This window comes from Mytilus californianus, unplaced genomic scaffold, assembly GCF_021869535.1.
Source record: "Mytilus californianus isolate M0D057914Y unplaced genomic scaffold, xbMytCali1.0.p SCAF_6, whole genome shotgun sequence".
In the NCBI taxonomy this organism is placed as follows: Eukaryota; Metazoa; Mollusca; class Bivalvia; order Mytilida; family Mytilidae; genus Mytilus; species Mytilus californianus.
Genome location: NW_026262712.1, coordinates 33,826,630 through 33,846,624, shown reverse-complemented (window position 1 = coordinate 33,846,624; position 19,995 = coordinate 33,826,630).

Genomic DNA, 19,995 nt, shown 5'->3' with positions numbered 1-19,995 from the left:
TTTGCCTGTATGTCAGATCTGAAGTACCTGTTGTGGTACATCAGAAGTTCCGGGAACCAGTTCTTTCTTATATGCCATTAAAGGTATGTTGATTTTTCCAGTACAAGACACCATAAAGTGTTACTTTGACATGCAATGATTGTCACTTTATTTGAACTTGAAACAAAAGAGCTGTGTCTGCTTGAAATTGAGGAATTTAACATAGAAAGCAATGGGGCCATGAATTAGTGGTGTACTTCCTATTACAGAGAATCATCAGAAATTCAATTTTTAGAAGTTGTACCTATTCCAATGAAAATAAGTCATATTTGATGTAAGTAAACATGTTTAATCATCTTTTTTGGATGAACAATTCTGTTTATGGGAAATTTCAGCTCTTAAATTGACATAATCAGGTATTTTAACCTTTTATGGTCACACAACATGCATGCAGTTAAGACTTGACTCCAAATTCTTATTTTTGCATTATTTGGGATTGCAATCAATAAAACATGTATATAATGACTTGTTTATGGTAAAAAAATAGCTCTTGGTCAAATAATCCTATGATTTTTTAAGTTTTATTGGTTTTCTTATGATAGCCTTTTACAATCTAGGCAATTGGTATATACTCATATAAGAATTCCAAAATCTCACTGTACATGCAATTTTGAACCAGTTTAGCAAGTTATCCAGCTGAAAAATATATAAATTGCTCTTTATAATCTATGTTGTACCACAGAAGTATGGTTTATACCAAAAATGTCCCTTTTCCAATTTGAAGAAAAAAAGGGGGACAATTTTCTCAATTATGTCTTAGGTTTGGTCTAATATATTTTTATCAAATAAACAAACTCTGGTGAAATATGACTATTGGTAAGCACATTGTTTTCCTAACAGAAATTATTAAATACAACAATGATTTTGAGAATAAAATAAGTATATTGGCCATTTATAATATCCATATGCAGTTTTCTTTGAATAACCTATATGTTACTACCAGTCCAATTTGAGCTTAAAATTAGTAAAAAAAAATTTGGACTTAAGCTTTATGTGTTTTTTATTGCTTGAAATAGATCATAGAATGAAATAAAGTGATGCTGAAGTCAGTATAGCAAGTTCGGTTCTGTTATACAGAGAATCATCAGAAATTCAATTTTTAGAAGTTGTACCTATTCCAATGAAAATAAGTCATATTTGATGTAAGTAAACATGTTTAATCATCTTTTTTGGATGAACAATTCTGTTTATGGGAAATTTCAGCTCTTAAATTGACATAATCAGGTATTTTAACCTTTTATGGTCACACAACATGCATGCAGTTAAGACTTGACTCCAAATTCTTATTTTTGCATTATTCGGGATTGCAATCAATAAAACATGTATATAATGACTTGTTTATGGTAAAAAAATAGCTCTTGGTCAAATAATCCTATGATTTTTTAAGTTTTATTGGTTTTCTTATGATAGCCTTTTACAATCTAGGCAATTGGTATATACTCATATAAGAATTCCAAAATCTCACTGTACATGCAATTTTGAACCAGTTTAGCAAGTTATCCAGCTGAAAAATATATAAATTGCTCTTTATAATCTATGTTGTACCACAGAAGTATGGTTTATACCAAAAATGTCCCTTTTCCAATTTGAAGAAAAAAAGGGGGACAATTTTCTCAATTATGTCTTAGGTTTGGTCTAATATATTTTTATCAAATAAACAAACTCTGGTGAAATATGACTATTGGTAAGCACATTGTTTTCCTAACAGAAATTATTAAATACAACAATGATTTTGAGAATAAAATAAGTATATTGGCCATTTATAATATCCATATGCAGTTTTCTTTGAATAACCTATATGTTACTACCAGTCCAATTTGAGCTTAAAATTAGTAAAAAAAAATTTGGACTTAAGCTTTATGTGTTTTTTATTGCTTGAAATAGATCATAGAATGAAATAAAGTGATGCTGAAGTCAGTATAGCAAGTTCGGTTCTGCTATAGGTGTAACACCACTAATTCGGCCCGGCCAGAAAGCACATACCAGAAAGTAGTACATATTTAACACAAAATAGTTCCTACGCATGAGTGTAACTTTCAAAATATGTAGAATATTTATGTATTGTTGATATCAAATGAAAGCTGAATGACTGGTGATCATTGTAGACTACTTTTTGACTTATAATTTTGAATATTAAAAAAACTGCACCAAATTTTATAAAGAGGTTACTTTTTGCCTGTATGTCAGATCTGAAGTACCTGTTGTGGTACATCAGAAGTTCCGGGAACCAGTTCTTTCTTATATGCCATTAAAGGTATGTTGATTTTTCCAGTACAAGACACCATAAAGTGTTACTTTGACATGCAATGATTGTCACTTTATTTGAACTTGAAACAAAAGAGCTGTGTCTGCTTGAAATTGAGGAATTTAACATAGAAAGCAATGGGGCCATGAATTAGTGGTGTACTTCCTATTACAGAGAATCATCAGAAATTCAATTTTTAGAAGTTGTACCTATTCCAATGAAAATAAGTCATATTTGATGTAAGTAAACATGTTTAATCATCTTTTTTGGATGAACAATTCTGTTTATGGGAAATTTCAGCTCTTAAATTGACATAATCAGGTATTTTAACCTTTTATGGTCACACAACATGCATGCAGTTAAGACTTGACTCCAAATTCTTATTTTTGCATTATTTGGGATTGCAATCAATAAAACATGTATATAATGACTTGTTTATGGTAAAAAAATAGCTCTTGGTCAAATAATCCTATGATTTTTTAAGTTTTATTGGTTTTCTTATGATAGCCTTTTACAATCTAGGCAATTGGTATATACTCATATAAGAATTCCAAAATCTCACTGTACATGCAATTTTGAACCAGTTTAGCAAGTTATCCAGCTGAAAAATATATAAATTGCTCTTTATAATCTATGTTGTACCACAGAAGTATGGTTTATACCAAAAATGTCCCTTTTCCAATTTGAAGAAAAAAAGGGGGACAATTTTCTCAATTATGTCTTAGGTTTGGTCTAATATATTTTTATCAAATAAACAAACTCTGGTGAAATATGACTATTGGTAAGCACATTGTTTTCCTAACAGAAATTATTAAATACAACAATGATTTTGAGAATAAAATAAGTATATTGGCCATTTATAATATCCATATGCAGTTTTCTTTGAATAACCTATATGTTACTACCAGTCCAATTTGAGCTTAAAATTAGTAAAAAAAAATTTGGACTTAAGCTTTATGTGTTTTTTATTGCTTGAAATAGATCATAGAATGAAATAAAGTGATGCTGAAGTCAGTATAGCAAGTTCGGTTCTGTTATAGGTGTAACACCACTAATTCGGCCCGGCCAGAAAGCACATACCAGAAAGTAGTACATATTTAACACAAAATAGTTCCTACGCATGAGTGTAACTTTCAAAATATGTAGAATATTTATGTATTGTTGATATCAAATGAAAGCTGAATGACTGGTGATCATTGTAGACTACTTTTTGACTTATAATTTTGAATATTAAAAAAACTGCACCAAATTTTATAAAGAGGGTACTTTTTGCCTGTATGTCAGATCTGAAGTACCTGTTGTGGTACATCAGAAGTTCCGGGAACCAGTTCTTTCTTATATGCCATTAAAGGTATGTTGATTTTTCCAGTACAAGACACCATAAAGTGTTACTTTGACATGCAATGATTGTCACTTTATTTGAACTTGAAACAAAAGAGCTGTGTCTGCTTGAAATTGAGGAATTTAACATAGAAAGCAATGGGGCCATGAATTAGTGGTGTACTTCCTATTACAGAGAATCATCAGAAATTCAATTTTTAGAAGTTGTACCTATTCCAATGAAAATAAGTCATATTTGATGTAAGTAAACATGTTTAATCATCTTTTTTGGATGAACAATTCTGTTTATGGGAAATTTCAGCTCTTAAATTGACATAATCAGGTATTTTAACCTTTTATGGTCACACAACATGCATGCAGTTAAGACTTGACTCCAAATTCTTATTTTTGCATTATTTGGGATTGCAATCAATAAAACATGTATATAATGACTTGTTTATATTAAAAAAATAGCTCTTGGTCAAATAATCCTATGATTTTTTAAGTTTTATTGGTTTTCTTATGATAGCCTTTTACAATCTAGGCAATTGGTATATACTCATATAAGAATTCCAAAATCTCACTGTACATGCAATTTTGAACCAGTTTAGCAAGTTATCCAGCTGAAAAATATATAAATTGCTCTTTATAATCTATGTTGTACCACAGAAGTATGGTTTATACCAAAAATGTCCCTTTTCCAATTTGAAGAAAAAAAGGGGGACAATTTTCTCAATTATGTCTTAGGTTTGGTCTAATATATTTTTATCAAATAAACAAACTCTGGTGAAATATGACTATTGGTAAGCACATTGTTTTCCTAACAGAAATTATTAAATACAACAATGATTTTGAGAATAAAATAAGTATATTGGCCATTTATAATATCCATATGCAGTTTTCTTTGAATAACCTATATGTTACTACCAGTCCAATTTGAGCTTAAAAGTAGTAAAAAAAAATTTGGACTTAAGCTTTATGTGTTTTTTATTGCTTGAAATAGATCATAGAATGAAATAAAGTGATGCTGAAGTCAGTATAGCAAGTTCGGTTCTGTTATAGGTGTAACACCACTAATTCGGCCCGGCCAGAAAGCACATACCAGAAAGTAGTACATATTTAACACAAAATAGTTCCTACGCATGAGTGTAACTTTCAAAATATGTAGAATATTTATGTATTGTTGATATCAAATGAAAGCTGAATGACTGGTGATCATTGTAGACTACTTTTTGACTTATAATTTTGAATATTAAAAAAACTGCACCAAATTTTATAAAGAGGGTACTTTTTGCCTGTATGTCAGATCTGAAGTACCTGTTGTGGTACATCAGAAGTTCCGGGAACCAGTTCTTTCTTATATGCCATTAAAGGTATGTTGATTTTGCCAGTACAAGACACCATAAAGTGTTACTTTGACATGCAATGATTGTCACTTTATTTGAACTTGAAACAAAAGAGCTGTGTCTGCTTGAAATTGAGGAATTTAACATAGAAAGCAATGGGGCCATGAATTAGTGGTGTACTTCCTATTACAGAGAATCATCAGAAATTCAATTTTTAGAAGTTGTACCTATTCCAATGAAAATAAGTCATATTTGATGTAAGTAAACATGTTTAATCATCTTTTTTGGATGAACAATTCTGTTTATGGGAAATTTCAGCTCTTAAATTGACATAATCAGGTATTTTAACCTTTTATGGTCACACAACATGCATGCAGTTAAGACTTGACTCCAAATTCTTATTTTTGCATTATTTGGGATTGCAATCAATAAAACATGTATATAATGACTTGTTTATGGTAAAAAAATAGCTCTTGGTCAAATAATCCTATGATTTTTTAAGTTTTATTGGTTTTCTTATGATAGCCTTTTACAATCTAGGCAATTGGTATATACTCATATAAGAATTCCAAAATCTCACTGTACATGCAATTTTGAACCAGTTTAGCAAGTTATCCAGCTGAAAAATATATAAATTGCTCTTTATAATCTATGTTGTACCACAGAAGTATGGTTTATACCAAAAATGTCCCTTTTCCAATTTGAAGAAAAAAAGGGGGACAATTTTCTCAATTATGTCTTAGGTTTGGTCTAATATATTTTTATCAAATAAACAAACTCTGGTGAAATATGACTATTGGTAAGCACATTGTTTTCCTAACAGAAATTATTAAATACAACAATGATTTTGAGAATAAAATAAGTATATTGGCCATTTATAATATCCATATGCAGTTTTCTTTGAATAACCTATATGTTACTACCAGTCCAATTTGAGCTTAAAAGTAGTAAAAAAAAATTTGGACTTAAGCTTTATGTGTTTTTTATTGCTTGAAATAGATCATAGAATGAAATAAAGTGATGCTGAAGTCAGTATAGCAAGTTCGGTTCTGTTATTACAGAGAATCATCAGAAATTCAATTTTTAGAAGTTGTACCTATTCCAATGAAAATAAGTCATATTTGATGTAAGTAAACATGTTTAATCATCTTTTTTGGATGAACAATTCTGTTTATGGGAAATTTCAGCTCTTAAATTGACATAATCAGGTATTTTAACCTTTTATGGTCACACAACATGCATGCAGTTAAGACTTGACTCCAAATTCTTATTTTTGCATTATTTGGGATTGCAATCAATAAAACATGTATATAATGACTTGTTTATGGTAAAAAAATAGCTCTTGGTCAAATAATCCTATGATTTTTTAAGTTTTATTGGTTTTCTTATGATAGCCTTTTACAATCTAGGCAATTGGTATATACTCATATAAGAATTCCAAAATCTCACTGTACATGCAATTTTGAACCAGTTTAGCAAGTTATCCAGCTGAAAAATATATAAATTGCTCTTTATAATCTATGTTGTACCACAGAAGTATGGTTTGTACCAAAAATGTCCCTTTTCCAATTTGAAGAAAAAAAGGGGGACAATTTTCTCAATTATGTCTTAGGTTTGGTCTAATATATTTTTATCAAATAAACAAACTCTGGTGAAATATGACTATCGGTAAGCACATTGTTTTCCTAACAGAAATTATTAAATACAACAATGATTTTGAGAATAAAATAAGTATATTGGCCATTTATAATATCCATATGCAGTTTTCTTTGAATAACCTATATGTTACTACCAGTCCAATTTGAGCTTAAAATTAGTAAAAAAAAATTTGGACTTAAGCTTTATGTGTTTTTTATTGCTTGAAATAGATCATAGAATGAAATAAAGTGATGCTGAAGTCAGTATAGCAAGTTCGGTTCTGTTATAGGTGTAACACCACTAATTCGGCCCGGCCAGAAAGCACATACCAGAAAGTAGTACATATTTAACACAAAATAGTTCCTACGCATGAGTGTAACTTTCAAAATATGTAGAATATTTATGTATTGTTGATATCAAATGAAAGCTGAATGACTGGTGATCATTGTAGACTACTTTTTGACTTATAATTTTGAATATTAAAAAAACTGCACCAAATTTTATAAAGAGGGTACTTTTTGCCTGTATGTCAGATCTGAAGTACCTGTTGTGGTACATCAGAAGTTCCGGGAACCAGTTCTTTCTTATATGCCATTAAAGGTATGTTGATTTTTCCAGTACAAGACACCATAAAGTGTTACTTTGACATGCAATGATTGTCACTTTATTTGAACTTGAAACAAAAGAGCTGTGTCTGCTTGAAATTGAGGAATTTAACATAGAAAGCAATGGGGCCATGAATTAGTGGTGTACTTCCTATTACAGAGAATCATCAGAAATTCAATTTTTAGAAGTTGTACCTATTCCAATGAAAATAAGTCATATTTGATGTAAGTAAACATGTTTAATCATCTTTTTTGGATGAACAATTCTGTTTATGGGAAATTTCAGCTCTTAAATTGACATAATCAGGTATTTTAACCTTTTATGGTCACACAACATGCATGCAGTTAAGACTTGACTCCAAATTCTTATTTTTGCATTATTTGGGATTGCAATCAATAAAACATGTATATAATGACTTGTTTATGGTAAAAAAATAGCTCTTGGTCAAATAATCCTATGATTTTTTAAGTTTTATTGGTTTTCTTATGATAGCCTTTTACAATCTAGGCAATTGGTATATACTCATATAAGAATTCCAAAATCTCACTGTACATGCAATTTTGAACCAGTTTAGCAAGTTATCCAGCTGAAAAATATATAAATTGCTCTTTATAATCTATGTTGTACCACAGAAGTATGGTTTATACCAAAAATGTCCCTTTTCCAATTTGAAGAAAAAAAGGGGGACAATTTTCTCAATTATGTCTTAGGTTTGGTCTAATATATTTTTATCAAATAAACAAACTCTGGTGAAATATGACTATTGGTAAGCACATTGTTTTCCTAACAGAAATTATTAAATACAACAATGATTTTGAGAATAAAATAAGTATATTGGCCATTTATAATATCCATATGCAGTTTTCTTTGAATAACCTATATGTTACTACCAGTCCAATTTGAGCTTAAAATTAGTAAAAAAAAATTTGGACTTAAGCTTTATGTGTTTTTTATTGCTTGAAATAGATCATAGAATGAAATAAAGTGATGCTGAAGTCAGTATAGCAAGTTCGGTTCTGTTATAGGTGTAACACCACTAATTCGGCCCGGCCAGAAAGCACATACCAGAAAGTAGTACATATTTAACACAAAATAGTTCCTACGCATGAGTGTAACTTTCAAAATATGTAGAATATTTATGTATTGTTGATATCAAATGAAAGCTGAATGACTGGTGATCATTGTAGACTACTTTTTGACTTATAATTTTGAATATTAAAAAAACTGCACCAAATTTTATAAAGAGGGTACTTTTTGCCTGTATGTCAGATCTGAAGTACCTGTTGTGGTACATCAGAAGTTCCGGGAACCAGTTCTTTCTTATATGCCATTAAAGGTATGTTGATTTTTCCAGTACAAGACACCATAAAGTGTTACTTTGACATGCAATGATTGTCACTTTATTTGAACTTGAAACAAAAGAGCTGTGTCTGCTTGAAATTGAGGAATTTAACATAGAAAGCAATGGGGCCATGAATTAGTGGTGTACTTCCTATTACAGAGAATCATCAGAAATTCAATTTTTAGAAGTTGTACCTATTCCAATGAAAATAAGTCATATTTGATGTAAGTAAACATGTTTAATCATCTTTTTTGGATGAACAATTCTGTTTATGGGAAATTTCAGCTCTTAAATTGACATAATCAGGTATTTTAACCTTTTATGGTCACACAACATGCATGCAGTTAAGACTTGACTCCAAATTCTTATTTTTGCATTATTTGGGATTGCAATCAATAAAACATGTATATAATGACTTGTTTATGGTAAAAAAATAGCTCTTGGTCAAATAATCCTATGATTTTTTAAGTTTTATTGGTTTTCTTATGATAGCCTTTTACAATCTAGGCAATTGGTATATACTCATATAAGAATTCCAAAATCTCACTGTACATGCAATTTTGAACCAGTTTAGCAAGTTATCCAGCTGAAAAATATATAAATTGCTCTTTATAATCTATGTTGTACCACAGAAGTATGGTTTATACCAAAAATGTCCCTTTTCCAATTTGAAGAAAAAAAGGGGGACAATTTTCTCAATTATGTCTTAGGTTTGGTCTAATATATTTTTATCAAATAAACAAACTCTGGTGAAATATGACTATTGGTAAGCACATTGTTTTCCTAACAGAAATTATTAAATACAACAATGATTTTGAGAATAAAATAAGTATATTGGCCATTTATAATATCCATATGCAGTTTTCTTTGAATAACCTATATGTTACTACCAGTCCAATTTGAGCTTAAAATTAGTAAAAAAAAATTTGGACTTAAGCTTTATGTGTTTTTTATTGCTTGAAATAGATCATAGAATGAAATAAAGTGATGCTGAAGTCAGTATAGCAAGTTCGGTTCTGTTATAGGTGTAACACCACTAATTCGGCCCGGCCAGAAAGCACATACCAGAAAGTAGTACATATTTAACACAAAATAGTTCCTACGCATGAGTGTAACTTTCAAAATATGTAGAATATTTATGTATTGTTGATATCAAATGAAAGCTGAATGACTGGTGATCATTGTAGACTACTTTTTGACTTATAATTTTGAATATTAAAAAAACTGCACCAAATTTTATAAAGAGGGTACTTTTTGCCTGTATGTCAGATCTGAAGTACCTGTTGTGGTACATCAGAAGTTCCGGGAACCAGTTCTTTCTTATATGCCATTAAAGGTATGTTGATTTTTCCAGTACAAGACACCATAAAGTGTTACTTTGACATGCAATGATTGTCACTTTATTTGAACTTGAAACAAAAGAGCTGTGTCTGCTTGAAATTGAGGAATTTAACATAGAAAGCAATGGGGCCATGAATTAGTGGTGTACTTCCTATTACAGAGAATCATCAGAAATTCAATTTTTAGAAGTTGTACCTATTCCAATGAAAATAAGTCATATTTGATGTAAGTAAACATGTTTAATCATCTTTTTTGGATGAACAATTCTGTTTATGGGAAATTTCAGCTCTTAAATTGACATAATCAGGTATTTTAACCTTTTATGGTCACACAACATGCATGCAGTTAAGACTTGACTCCAAATTCTTATTTTTGCATTATTTGGGATTGCAATCAATAAAACATGTATATAATGACTTGTTTATGGTAAAAAAATAGCTCTTGGTCAAATAATCCTATGATTTTTTAAGTTTTATTGGTTTTCTTATGATAGCCTTTTACAATCTAGGCAATTGGTATATACTCATATAAGAATTCCAAAATCTCACTGTACATGCAATTTTGAACCAGTTTAGCAAGTTATCCAGCTGAAAAATATATAAATTGCTCTTTATAATCTATGTTGTACCACAGAAGTATGGTTTATACCAAAAATGTCCCTTTTCCAATTTGAAGAAAAAAAGGGGGACAATTTTCTCAATTATGTCTTAGGTTTGGTCTAATATATTTTTATCAAATAAACAAACTCTGGTGAAATATGACTATTGGTAAGCACATTGTTTTCCTAACAGAAATTATTAAATACAACAATGATTTTGAGAATAAAATAAGTATATTGGCCATTTATAATATCCATATGCAGTTTTCTTTGAATAACCTATATGTTACTACCAGTCCAATTTGAGCTTAAAATTAGTAAAAAAAAATTTGGACTTAAGCTTTATGTGTTTTTTATTGCTTGAAATAGATCATAGAATGAAATAAAGTGATGCTGAAGTCAGTATAGCAAGTTCGGTTCTGTTATAACAGAGAATCATCAGAAATTCAATTTTTAGAAGTTGTACCTATTCCAATGAAAATAAGTCATATTTGATGTAAGTAAACATGTTTAATCATCTTTTTTGGATGAACAATTCTGTTTATGGGAAATTTCAGCTCTTAAATTGACATAATCAGGTATTTTAAACTTTTATGGTCACACAACATGCATGCAGTTAAGACTTGACTCCAAATTCTTATTTTTGCATTATTTGGGATTGCAATCAATAAAACATGTATATAATGACTTGTTTATGGTAAAAAAATAGCTCTTGGTCAAATAATCCTATGATTTTTTAAGTTTTATTGGTTTTCTTATGATAGCCTTTTACAATCTAGGCAATTGGTATATACTCATATAAGAATTCCAAAATCTCACTGTACATGCAATTTTGAACCAGTTTAGCAAGTTATCCAGCTGAAAAATATATAAATTGCTCTTTATAATCTATGTTGTACCACAGAAGTATGGTTTATACCAAAAATGTCCCTTTTCCAATTTGAAGAAAAAAAGGGGGACAATTTTCTCAATTATGTCTTAGGTTTGGTCTAATATATTTTTATCAAATAAACAAACTCTGGTAAAATATGACTATTGGTAAGCACATTGTTTTCCTAACAGAAATTATTAAATACAACAATGATTTTGAGAATAAAATAAGTATATTGGCCATTTATAATATCCATATGCAGTTTTCTTTGAATAACCTATATGTTACTACCAGTCCAATTTGAGCTTAAAATTAGTAAAAAAAAATTTGGACTTAAGCTTTATGTGTTTTTTATTGCTTGAAATAGATCATAGAATGAAATAAAGTGATGCTGAAGTCAGTATAGCAAGTTCGGTTCTGTTATAGGTGTAACACCACTAATTCGGCCCGGCCAGAAAGCACATACCAGAAAGTAGTACATATTTAACACAAAATAGTTCCTACGCATGAGTGTAACTTTCAAAATATGTAGAATATTTATGTATTGTTGATATCAAATGAAAGCTGAATGACTGGTGATCATTGTAGACTACTTTTTGACTTATAATTTTGAATATTAAAAAAACTGCACCAAATTTTATAAAGAGGGTACTTTTTGCCTGTATGTCAGATCTGAAGTACCTGTTGTGGTACATCAGAAGTTCCGGGAACCAGTTCTTTCTTATATGCCATTAAAGGTATGTTGATTTTTCCAGTACAAGACACCATAAAGTGTTACTTTGACATGCAATGATTGTCACTTTATTTGAACTTGAAACAAAAGAGCTGTGTCTGCTTGAAATTGAGGAATTTAACATAGAAAGCAATGGGGCCATGAATTAGTGGTGTACTTCCTATTACAGAGAATCATCAGAAATTCAATTTTTAGAAGTTGTACCTATTCCAATGAAAATAAGTCATATTTGATGTAAGTAAACATGTTTAATCATCTTTTTTGGATGAACAATTCTGTTTATGGGAAATTTCAGCTCTTAAATTGACATAATCAGGTATTTTAACCTTTTATGGTCACACAACATGCATGCAGTTAAGACTTGACTCCAAATTCTTATTTTTGCATTATTTGGGATTGCAATCAATAAAACATGTATATAATGACTTGTTTATGGTAAAAAAATAGCTCTTGGTCAAATAATCCTATGATTTTTTAAGTTTTATTGGTTTTCTTATGATAGCCTTTTACAATCTAGGCAATTGGTATATACTCATATAAGAATTCCAAAATCTCACTGTACATGCAATTTTGAACCAGTTTAGCAAGTTATCCAGCTGAAAAATATATAAATTGCTCTTTATAATCTATGTTGTACCACAGAAGTATGGTTTATACCAAAAATGTCCCTTTTCCAATTTGAAGAAAAAAAGGGGGACAATTTTCTCAATTATGTCTTAGGTTTGGTCTAATATATTTTTATCAAATAAACAAACTCTGGTGAAATATGACTATTGGTAAGCACATTGTTTTCCTAACAGAAATTATTAAATACAACAATGATTTTGAGAATAAAATAAGTATATTGGCCATTTATAATATCCATATGCAGTTTTCTTTGAATAACCTATATGTTACTACCAGTCCAATTTGAGCTTAAAATTAGTAAAAAAAAATTTGGACTTAAGCTTTATGTGTTTTTTATTGCTTGAAATAGATCATAGAATGAAATAAAGTGATGCTGAAGTCAGTATAGCAAGTTCGGTTCTGTTATATTACAGAGAATCATCAGAAATTCAATTTTTAGAAGTTGTACCTATTCCAATGAAAATAAGTCATATTTGATGTAAGTAAACATGTTTAATCATCTTTTTTGGATGAACAATTCTGTTTATGGGAAATTTCAGCTCTTAAATTGACATAATCAGGTATTTTAACCTTTTATGGTCACACAACATGCATGCAGTTAAGACTTGACTCCAAATTCTTATTTTTGCATTATTTGGGATTGCAATCAATAAAACATGTATATAATGACTTGTTTATGGTAAAAAAATAGCTCTTGGTCAAATAATCCTATGATTTTTTAAGTTTTATTGGTTTTCTTATGATAGCCTTTTACAATCTAGGCAATTGGTATATACTCATATAAGAATTCCAAAATCTCACTGTACATGCAATTTTGAACCAGTTTAGCAAGTTATCCAGCTGAAAAATATATAAATTGCTCTTTATAATCTATGTTGTACCACAGAAGTATGGTTTATACCAAAAATGTCCCTTTTCCAATTTGAAGAAAAAAAGGGGGACAATTTTCTCAATTATGTCTTAGGTTTGGTCTAATATATTTTTATCAAATAAACAAACTCTGGTGAAATATGACTATTGGTAAGCACATTGTTTTCCTAACAGAAATTATTAAATACAACAATGATTTTGAGAATAAAATAAGTATATTGGCCATTTATAATATCCATATGCAGTTTTCTTTGAATAACCTATATGTTACTACCAGTCCAATTTGAGCTTAAAATTAGTAAAAAAAAATTTGGACTTAAGCTTTATGTGTTTTTTATTGCTTGAAATAGATCATAGAATGAAATAAAGTGATGCTGAAGTCAGTATAGCAAGTTCGGTTCTGTTATATTACAGAGAATCATCAGAAATTCAATTTTTAGAAGTTGTACCTATTCCAATGAAAATAAGTCATATTTGATGTAAGTAAACATGTTTAATCATCTTTTTTGGATGAACAATTCTGTTTATGGGAAATTTCAGCTCTTAAATTGACATAATCAGGTATTTTAACCTTTTATGGTCACACAACATGCATGCAGTTAAGACTTGACTCCAAATTCTTATTTTTGCATTATTTGGGATTGCAATCAATAAAACATGTATATAATGACTTGTTTATGGTAAAAAAATAGCTCTTGGTCAAATAATCCTATGATTTTTTAAGTTTTATTGGTTTTCTTATGATAGCCTTTTACAATCTAGGCAATTGGTATATACTCATATAAGAATTCCAAAATCTCACTGTACATGCAATTTTGAACCAGTTTAGCAAGTTATCCAGCTGAAAAATATATAAATTGCTCTTTATAATCTATGTTGTACCACAGAAGTATGGTTTATACCAAAAATGTCCCTTTTCCAATTTGAAGAAAAAAAGGGGGACAATTTTCTCAATTATGTCTTAGGTTTGGTCTAATATATTTTTATCAAATAAACAAACTCTGGTGAAATATGACTATTGGTAAGCACATTGTTTTCCTAACAGAAATTATTAAATACAACAATGATTTTGAGAATAAAATAAGTATATTGGCCATTTATAATATCCATATGCAGTTTTCTTTGAATAACCTATATGTTACTACCAGTCCAATTTGAGCTTAAAATTAGTAAAAAAAAATTTGGACTTAAGCTTTATGTGTTTTTTATTGCTTGAAATAGATCATAGAATGAAATAAAGTGATGCTGAAGTCAGTATAGCAAGTTCGGTTCTGTTATAGGTGTAACACCACTAATTCGGCCCGGCCAGAAAGCACATACCAGAAAGTAGTACATATTTAACACAAAATAGTTCCTACGCATGAGTGTAACTTTCAAAATATGTAGAATATTTATGTATTGTTGATATCAAATGAAAGCTGAATGACTGGTGATCATTGTAGACTACTTTTTGACTTATAATTTTGAATATTAAAAAAACTGCACCAAATTTTATAAAGAGGGTACTTTTTGCCTGTATGTCAGATCTGAAGTACCTGTTGTGGTACATCAGAAGTTCCGGGAACCAGTTCTTTCTTATATGCCATTAAAGGTATGTTGATTTTTCCAGTACAAGACACCATAAAGTGTTACTTTGACATGCAATGATTGTCACTTTATTTGAACTTGAAACAAAAGAGCTGTGTCTGCTTGAAATTGAGGAATTTAACATAGAAAGCAATGGGGCCATGAATTAGTGGTGTACTTCCTATTACAGAGAATCATCAGAAATTCAATTTTTAGAAGTTGTACCTATTCCAATGAAAATAAGTCATATTTGATGTAAGTAAACATGTTTAATCATCTTTTTTGGATGAACAATTCTGTTTATGGGAAATTTCAGCTCTTAAATTGACATAATCAGGTATTTTAACCTTTTATGGTCACACAACATGCATGCAGTTAAGACTTGACTCCAAATTCTTATTTTTGCATTATTTGGGATTGCAATCAATAAAACATGTATATAATGACTTGTTTATGGTAAAAAAATAGCTCTTGGTCAAATAATCCTATGATTTTTTAAGTTTTATTGGTTTTCTTATGATAGCCTTTTACAATCTAGGCAATTGGTATATACTCATATAAGAATTCCAAAATCTCACTGTACATGCAATTTTGAACCAGTTTAGCAAGTTATCCAGCTGAAAAATATATAAATTGCTCTTTATAATCTATGTTGTACCACAGAAGTATGGTTTATACCAAAAATGTCCCTTTTCCAATTTGAAGAAAAAAAGGGGGACAATTTTCTCAATTATGTCTTAGGTTTGGTCTAATATATTTTTATCAAATAAACAAACTCTGGTGAAATATGACTATTGGTAAGCACATTGTTTTCCTAACAGAAATTATTAAATACAACAATGATTTTGAGAATAAAATAAGTATATTGGCCATTTATAATATCCATATGCAGTTTTCTTTGAATAACCTATATGTTACTACCAGTCCAATTTGAGCTTAAAATTAGTAAAAAAAAATTTGGACTTAAGCTTTATGTGTTTTTTATTGCTTGAAATAGATCATAGAATGAAATAAAGTGATGCTGAAGTCAGTATAGCAAGTTCGGTTCTGTTATAGGTGTAACACCACTAATTCGGCCCGGCCAGAAAGCACATACCAGAAAGTAGTACATATTTAACACAAAATAGTTCCTACGCATGAGTGTAACTTTCAAAATATGTAGAATATTTATGTATTGTTGATATCAAATGAAAGCTGAATGACTGGTGATCATTGTAGACTACTTTTTGACTTATAATTTTGAATATTAAAAAAACTGCACCAAATTTTATAAAGAGGGTACTTTTTGCCTGTATGTCAGATCTGAAGTACCTGTTGTGGTACATCAGAAGTTCCGGGAACCAGTTCTTTCTTATATGCCATTAAAGGTATGTTGATTTTTCCAGTACAAGACACCATAAAGTGTTACTTTGACATGCAATGATTGTCACTTTATTTGAACTTGAAACAAAAGAGCTGTGTCTGCTTGAAATTGAGGAATTTAACATAGAAAGCAATGGGGCCATGAATTAGTGGTGTACTTCCTATTACAGAGAATCATCAGAAATTCAATTTTTAGAAGTTGTACCTATTCCAATGAAAATAAGTCATATTTGATGTAAGTAAACATGTTTAATCATCTTTTTTGGATGAACAATTCTGTTTATGGGAAATTTCAGCTCTTAAATTGACATAATCAGGTATTTTAACCTTTTATGGTCACACAACATGCATGCAGTTAAGACTTGACTCCAAATTCTTATTTTTTGCATTATTTGGGATTGCAATCAATAAAACATGTATATAATGACTTGTTTATGGTAAAAAAATAGCTCTTGGTCAAATAATCCTATGATTTTTTAAGTTTTATTGGTTTTCTTATGATAGCCTTTTACAATCTAGGCAATTGGTATATACTCATATAAGAATTCCAAAATCTCACTGTACATGCAATTTTGAACCAGTTTAGCAAGTTATCCAGCTGAAAAATATATAAATTGCTCTTTATAATCTATGTTGTACCACAGAAGTATGGTTTATACCAAAAATGTCCCTTTTCCAATTTGAAGAAAAAAAGGGGGACAATTTTCTCAATTATGTCTTAGGTTTGGTCTAATATATTTTTATCAAATAAACAAACTCTGGTGAAATATGACTATTGGTAAGCACATTGTTTTCCTAACAGAAATTATTAAATACAACAATGATTTTGAGAATAAAATAAGTATATTGGCCATTTATAATATCCATATGCAGTTTTCTTTGAATAACCTATATGTTACTACCAGTCCAATTTGAGCTTAAAATTAGTAAAAAAAAATTTGGACTTAAGCTTTATGTGTTTTTTATTGCTTGAAATAGATCATAGAATGAAATAAAGTGATGCTGAAGTCAGTATAGCAAGTTCGGTTCTGTTATAGGTGTAACACCACTAATTCGGCCCGGCCAGAAAGCACATACCAGAAAGTAGTACATATTTAACACAAAATAGTTCCTACGCATGAGTGTAACTTTCAAAATATGTAGAATATTTATGTATTGTTGATATCAAATGAAAGCTGAATGACTGGTGATCATTGTAGACTACTTTTTGACTTATAATTTTGAATATTAAAAAAACTGCACCAAATTTTATAAAGAGGGTACTTTTTGCCTGTATGTCAGATCTGAAGTACCTGTTGTGGTACATCAGAAGTTCCGGGAACCAGTTCTTTCTTATATGCCATTAAAGGTATGTTGATTTTTCCAGTACAAGACACCATAAAGTGTTACTTTGACATGCAATGATTGTCACTTTATTTGAACTTGAAACAAAAGAGCTGTGTCTGCTTGAAATTGAGGAATTTAACATAGAAAGCAATGGGGCCATGAATTAGTGGTGTACTTCCTATTACAGAGAATCATCAGAAATTCAATTTTTAGAAGTTGTACCTATTCCAATGAAAATAAGTCATATTTGATGTAAGTAAACATGTTTAATCATCTTTTTTGGATGAACAATTCTGTTTATGGGAAATTTCAGCTCTTAAATTGACATAATCAGGTATTTTAACCTTTTATGGTCACACAACATGCATGCAGTTAAGACTTGACTCCAAATTCTTATTTTTGCATTATTTGGGATTGCAATCAATAAAACATGTATATAATGACTTGTTTATGGTAAAAAAATAGCTCTTGGTCAAATAATCCTATGATTTTTTAAGTTTTATTGGTTTTCTTATGATAGCCTTTTACAATCTAGGCAATTGGTATATACTCATATAAGAATTCCAAAATCTCACTGTACATGCAATTTTGAACCAGTTTAGCAAGTTATCCAGCTGAAAAATATATAAATTGCTCTTTATAATCTATGTTGTACCACAGAAGTATGGTTTATACCAAAAATGTCCCTTTTCCAATTTGAAGAAAAAAAGGGGGACAATTTTCTCAATTATGTCTTAGGTTTGGTCTAATATATTTTTATCAAATAAACAAACTCTGGTGAAATATGACTATTGGTAAGCACATTGTTTTCCTAACAGAAATTATTAAATACAACAATGATTTTGAGAATAAAATAAGTATATTGGCCATTTATAATATCCATATGCAGTTTTCTTTGAATAACCTATATGTTACTACCAGTCCAATTTGAGCTTAAAATTAGTAAAAAAAAATTTGGACTTAAGCTTTATGTGTTTTTTATTGCTTGAAATAGATCATAGAATGAAATAAAGTGATGCTGAAGTCAGTATAGCAAGTTCGGTTCTGTTATAGGTGTAACACCACTAATTCGGCCCGGCCAGAAAGCACATACCAGAAAGTAGTACATATTTAACACAAAATAGTTCCTACGCATGAGTGTAACTTTCAAAATATGTAGAATATTTATGTATTGTTGATATCAAATGAAAGCTGAATGACTGGTGATCATTGTAGACTACTTTTTGACTTATAATTTTGAATATTAAAAAAACTGCACCAAATTTTATAAAGAGGGTACTTTTTGCCTGTATGTCAGATCTGAAGTACCTGTTGTGGTACATCAGAAGTTCCGGGAACCAGTTCTTTCTTATATGCCATTAAAGGTATGTTGATTTTTCCAGTACAAGACACCATAAAGTGTTACTTTGACATGCAATGATTGTCACTTTATTTGAACTTGAAACAAAAGAGCTGTGTCTGCTTGAAATTGAGGAATTTAACATAGAAAGCAATGGGGCCATGAATTAGTGGTGTACTTCCTATTACAGAGAATCATCAGAAATTCAATTTTTAGAAGTTGTACCTATTCCAATGAAAATAAGTCATATTTGATGTAAGTAAACATGTTTAATCATCTTTTTTGGATGAACAATTCTGTTTATGGGAAATTTCAGCTCTTAAATTGACATAATCAGGTATTTTAACCTTTTATGGTCACACAACATGCATGCAGTTAAGACTTGACTCCAAATTCTTATTTTTGCATTATTTGGGATTGCAATCAATAAAACATGTATATAATGACTTGTTTATGGTAAAAAAATAGCTCTTGGTCAAATAATCCTATGATTTTTTAAGTTTTATTGGTTTTCTTATGATAGCCTTTTACAATCTAGGCAATTGGTATATACTCATATAAGAATTCCAAAATCTCACTGTACATGCAATTTTGAACCAGTTTAGCAAGTTATCCAGCTGAAAAATATATAAATTGCTCTTTATAATCTATGTTGTACCACAGAAGTATGGTTTATACCAAAAATGTCCCTTTTCCAATTTGAAGAAAAAAAGGGGGACAATTTTCTCAATTATGTCTTAGGTTTGGTCTAATATATTTTTATCAAATAAACAAACTCTGGTGAAATATGACTATTGGTAAGCACATTGTTTTCCTAACAGAAATT